The sequence below is a fragment of the Micropterus dolomieu genome, linkage group LG12, assembly GCF_021292245.1.
Source record: "Micropterus dolomieu isolate WLL.071019.BEF.003 ecotype Adirondacks linkage group LG12, ASM2129224v1, whole genome shotgun sequence".
NCBI lineage: Eukaryota > Metazoa > Chordata > Actinopteri > Centrarchiformes > Centrarchidae > Micropterus > Micropterus dolomieu.
Window position 1 is genome coordinate 32,112,066 of NC_060161.1, and position 5,853 is coordinate 32,117,918.

The following is a 5,853-nucleotide window of genomic DNA, read 5'->3' on the forward strand; positions in this document are numbered from 1 at the left end:
TTGTGTGTCAAGGCAAACTCATCAGCAAGCGTAGCAGCCTGCTGCAGTGTGGTTACTTTCTGTTCGTTGAGATAAACAACAGTCTTTTCCGACACACAGTTCTTAACGCTTCCAACAGCATCAGCTCGCGAACTGAGGAGAAATCATCGGCTTTACATGCAGCACACCACCGATCAAACAAAATCCCTTGTTCTCTAGCGAAATCAATGTAAGTCTGGCCTACCCCTTTTCTGAGAGCCCTGAAATGTTGCCTGTACGCCTCTGGCACCAGCTCATACACCCGCAAGATGGCGCTCTTAACTTTTTCATAGGAGAGACTATCCTGCACAGACAGTGATGAGCAAGCCTCCTGAGCTTTCCCTGACAGTTTACACTGTAGCAGGATGGCCCACACGTCTTTTGGCCACCTCAGGGCAACAGCAATGCGCTCAAAAGCAGTGAAATAGCTCTCAATGTCAGTCTCACGAAAGACAGGGACTAGAGAAATGTGTTTACTTACATCAAAGGTACTAGGGAGGGCAGATCCTGATGACCCAGTACCGGCAGCGGTGGCTGAAAACTGCGCTGACCGCAGCTCCAACTTGTGCATTCTAATGGCGGTTTCTGCCTCCAACTTCTTTAGCTCCAGCTGAGCTGGTGCTCACGTTCGCGCTCCTCCCGCTCCAAATGGAGCCGAGCCAAACGAACCTTCAACCGTGTGTCCTCTCTAGAGGTAGGGGAGGACTCCACGGACAATGGATAATATCTCGACAGGGTGAACTGCTTCCCCCCCGCCCGGCTTCACACCGAGTGTATCCGCTGCATCAGGTGGCGTGGCCACATCCTCCGCCACGGAAGCAGACTGCCTCGCTGCTGCCCCAGCGGGCAAATCTGTCAAACTCAAGACACCGCTCTGCACTAACCCATCAGTCACAGCGGCCCGCAACTCTGCTTTAACCAGAGAGCTAGACACAGAAAACCCATAATGTTTAGCGAGAGCAAACAGATCAGCTTTCTTACATCCATCCAGCTGCCCTAGCGTAGGTTTGGCTACAAACCCCTCCAAACAAAACAAAGCCATCTTTGCTGCAATTGCTACCTGGCTAACACCAACGGAAGCAGTAACACCACACAACAGTGTAAACAACAACAAGTGTACGCAGACAAAATACAACCGCATCGGCTACAGAACAGTCACACACCAGCTTCCTCAAAAGAGCAACCCCTTCCCCAGGGCCCTGCCTACCCAAAACTTAGCCTAAGCGGTCTTCTGGGGCATGCCGGGCTCGAGGCGACTTTAAAGGCGAAACTTCGGCGGCCAGGGCCCCGAAAGCCTACCTCCGACAGGGAACTCGCTCCCCACCCAGGATTCGCCCCGAAAATAATAAAGGAAAAATAACAATCAAGTGCCCGATGGAAAGACTGCTGGGCAGCCTAGCTGGATACTTCTAACTAGCTGGGGAAAGCTCTACCCTGGAAAAACTGGACCGTGGAAACCCACACGCAACAGTCAATGTGAACAGTTCCAACACAAATACAAACAATAAGTGCTTCCCCACAACCCGGAATGTTTGGGAAAAAGTATCCCGGACGAGCCCCCAAATTGTTACGAACCTCCAGTGGAAAATCCAGGGGATGAGGAGGTTAATGACAATAATAGAATCATTCCAGGTTGAAGGAAGCCAGGAGACAGATTTTACAGGACATACAGCGTTTTATTTACAATAAGGAAAAAAAAACTAAGGTACCCTCAGGGAGGGTCTACAAAAAACAACTTCCCAAAAACAAGGAAGCGCCCACAAATGCCACAAATGAGAAAACAACACAGGATACAATAATGAATTCCACCCTCCCTCCACTGAGGGAGTGAACCCCACCACAAGGTTCAGACTTATCACTTGCTGTACTGCAGTTTCACCCAGCTCTCTATGCCATCTGCACTCCACACTCTCCACACCCAGTCTGCCTGCTCTCTGCTCCTTATACCGGCTCCTGCGCTCCCGCTGATTGTAAACTGGGGACAGGTGTGCACCCTAGCCTCCTGGCTGCAACATCAGAAGGGGGAGGGCAGGACCTGCAGAGCACAGACGAGCAGCAGTACACAGACACACACGGCTCAAGGGCCGTAACAATATCAGAGAACACAGATATGTGGGATAGATTTTGAATATGCAGATTGTTTGAGCAGAAAACCTGCTGAAACGCAGGAGCAATTAAAGTCCAAGAGTTTATAATTGAATTAAAATGAAATAATCTAATCACTGAGGTGAAAAGGTGCCAAGGTGTTGCAATGATGGCTAACGTGACCAGTTCAATGGTCTAAGTCTGCTAAAAGACAGATTTGTGAACAGCTACATCCTAGAGTTCATTGACAGTGTCTACAATGAATGAACACACATGGTGATCATTAACAAATTGCCATTTTCCAGTTCACCCTCAAAGACCTTGGATGTAAAGGCAGCTACTTTAGCAATAATGAAAAAAAAAAAAGAATGACTCTCACAATCATCTGATACAGCTGTGACAAACCTTTTATTACAAGAAATCCAGAATAAAGCGCAGTGGCACTGGGCTGATAATGTGCAATGAATAAAATTATTTATGGTTAATCTTGCATTGCAGCTAAGGGACCCGTCTCAAGTAATAGGCCACAGTAATGTAATAATGTCACACACACTGTACATGAAGGAGGATCAAACATAGCTATTCTTAAATGTTGAATGGGGTACAGATGAACCTAGTATTTATTTTCATTCTTTACCCACATTACACAAGACTAATGAGGTAAGCAGAGAGTTGTAAAATCCCTTGAATGTTCTCCACTAATATTAGGGGTGTGGTCTGTATTTTAAGTATCCACTGTTCTTCCATGCTCTAATCACACAGTAACAACGAGCTATGTGCTGTTCTCCCATTCTTACTCTGTATTTACACAGTAACAAGGCATGTATGGGGAAATATAAAAGGAAATTATTCTATTGTTTTTGGTTTTCTGTGGTGCTCTCCTTCTTCTTCTTTTTATCCTCCTCTGACAAAGATGCCAGTAATCATGGCCACTTCATGCTACCTCCTCTTTCTTCTCTGGTTTCTGGCAAAAAAAGAAAAAAAACAACAACACACAAAATAATTGTTACTGGTTAAGTGCAGTAAAGTTAACTTTAAATTGACTCCACTACCACACATAAAACATGCCTTAATAACAATCACATTTAACATAAGCATAAAATTAGCAAGATTTTTTGTTTTTTTATATTCACAACTATTAGCTTAAGCCTATGGCATTTTACACTGCATAAATTTGCCAAGTGGCTAGCGGACTTTTCCTCTCCTCACAGCTTAGCAAATGTCTTACTCGCTGCTGGTTAAGTCACTGCATCTCCCAACACAACAACACCAAATGGACGTTTTGTCCCCGCGACCCTGTACGCAAGATAAGCGGTTGACGATGGATGGATGGATGGACGTTTTGTTAAAACAGCAGCTGATAGTATTGAGAGCAGCAAGCTGGTGGATTGCCGAGTCGTTTTCAGGTCACAGTGGCAGAAGAGTAGCTCGGCTGCTGTGCGCATGATGTAAACATGTAAGTGCGAGACCCACCGGAAGCCATATTGCATTGCAGTGCCCGCAGCTTGAAAAAAACTACCTTAACATGAAGTCTATGAGAGTGATCTGGGCAATATTCAACCAGAGTGAAATCGCCCAAATCATCAAAAACAGTCACAACTAACTAACAGTGTGGTAGAAGATGTGAGAAAAATCCCCCACTTTTCCTGGTTTGGTGGTGCGTTGCCTGATCGCCCTAATGAACAAACTGCCCCTGATGGAAAAATTAAAATGCCTACAATTCTCATTTATATTACATTGGTAATATTTGGCATTAGATGACTAGGATTTTTCTTGCCCAGCGATGGACTGGCGATCTGTCCAGGGTGTACCCTGCCTTTTGTCCAATGTCAGCTGGGATTGGCTCCAGCCCCCCCTGTACGCGGGATAAGCGGTTGACGATGGATGGATGGATTTTTGTTTTAAAAAGAAAACAGTTACATTTTTACAGAGAGGTCCTGTGGATTTATTGATGTGGCTACGGACGAGGGTAATAGTAAGAGTGTCAAGCTCAGGCTTCATTTATTGGAAACGCACACACACAATTCCCCATAATGTGGGGAGAGAGAGAGAGAGAGAGAGAGGAGAGAGAGAGAGAGAGAGAGAGAGAGAGAGAGAGAGAGACATTGTGTGTTAAATCATGTAGCTGGAGCACATCTGCCCACACGATCACCTGCATACATGCTGCTTTTGGCATCAAGTCTAATGCGTGTGTGTGTGTGTGCGCACAGCCTTCCTATCTGGCCTGAGTTTCTTTATGTTGGTGCCAGAAAACAGACCAGTGGATGACTCCACTCCAGCTGGGTGTGTTTGTGGTGGTGAGGCAGGAGGTGTGTTTGCAACAATCAAGCAGCATGGAGCAATTTTTCTGTCAAAAATGACATGGATTTGCACTCGCCTTGCACAGCACTGCCTGCTACCATGTAAACAACACTAAAAGCGTATAGTTCTGCCATACTTAGATCTTTACTACTAATTGCCTACAAAGGTTTTTTTTGTTGTTGTTGTTTTGTATTTTATGTACATCTGTATGAAGTTTACGTCTGTTTTGTTGAGCTTGACCTGTTTAATTATGCTTATTTTGTCTATGTTTATTGAGAGCAATGTAAAACTGGAGTCACTTTCCTTCTATGTGTACACATATCTGGCCAATAAAAGAGATTCTGATTGGCTAAAAGTGTCAAATTTGTGCTGAAGGTGGCAACAGAGGAAAGGTTTTACCTTGGTGATCATTTTAGAAGATCTCACTGCCACAACTAAACTTTCATTAGTCTCAAGGCGCCTTTGTACTGGGCTGTCTCCCAGATGAAAACTGACAGCTGTGAAAGGAAACGGGTTCATCAGTCAAAGATGGTGGTCCAAGGTCTCTGTGAGACAAGAACTATTCGTCTTGCTCATAGTTCAGTGATAAACTCTGCAATACATCTGACTTCACTAGCATTCAGAGTCAGAGCTGAGAGGGACCGCTAATAACATTTCTAACTCTATGACAAACCGCACAGCTAACAATACAGAGTTAAGGTCAGCAGAGTGCATTTGATATAAGTCTTTACATAAAATAAAATAACTCTATTATAATAAAAAAAGAACATGTCATCATAAATTCCCCAGTTATTTATTTACCTCAGCAGCGGTACAGTACACTCCAGTTAATACAGCTCATGGAACCACAATAAATCATTTTTCAGCCTGACTGGTTAAATTGTTCTGTGCAGTAAAATAGCTGCCAGTCATGCATGAAGTTATTATGACTTCATTCATCACACAGAAAGCATAAAGAAATCACAGTCAACAGAGTCATTTTCCTGACAGACTGAATGAAAAGCTGAGTATCAAGTTAACTAACAGAGCAATCAGTCCTGTTTAATACGTCTACGTCAGCGTACACATCTGAACTTAAACTAAGAGCCATACAACTACACAGGAAGCATCTTTAGTCTTGTTTTTTGAAAGAACTGCAGAGCACTCATGCTGTTTGCTTCCCAGCAGTCCACTGTCAGCCAAAGACAAACTCCACGAGGTAGAAGTGGAAGTTAACACATTTGTTTTGTACAGAACAGGTGACTTCTCACCACTGTCATCCCAGTATATCTGGGAGATTAATATTTATATAAGCTGCCTCTCTAAATGTTTGAAACAGGTCTGTAATTTAAAGGATGATACTAGTGTTTTTCACATTATAGCTCATGTTAGAGGTGAGAGATGAAAATGCACATCTAGAGGCCGTTCACGTACACTGGGCATGCGCGTGCCGCTGTAAACATGAAGCAG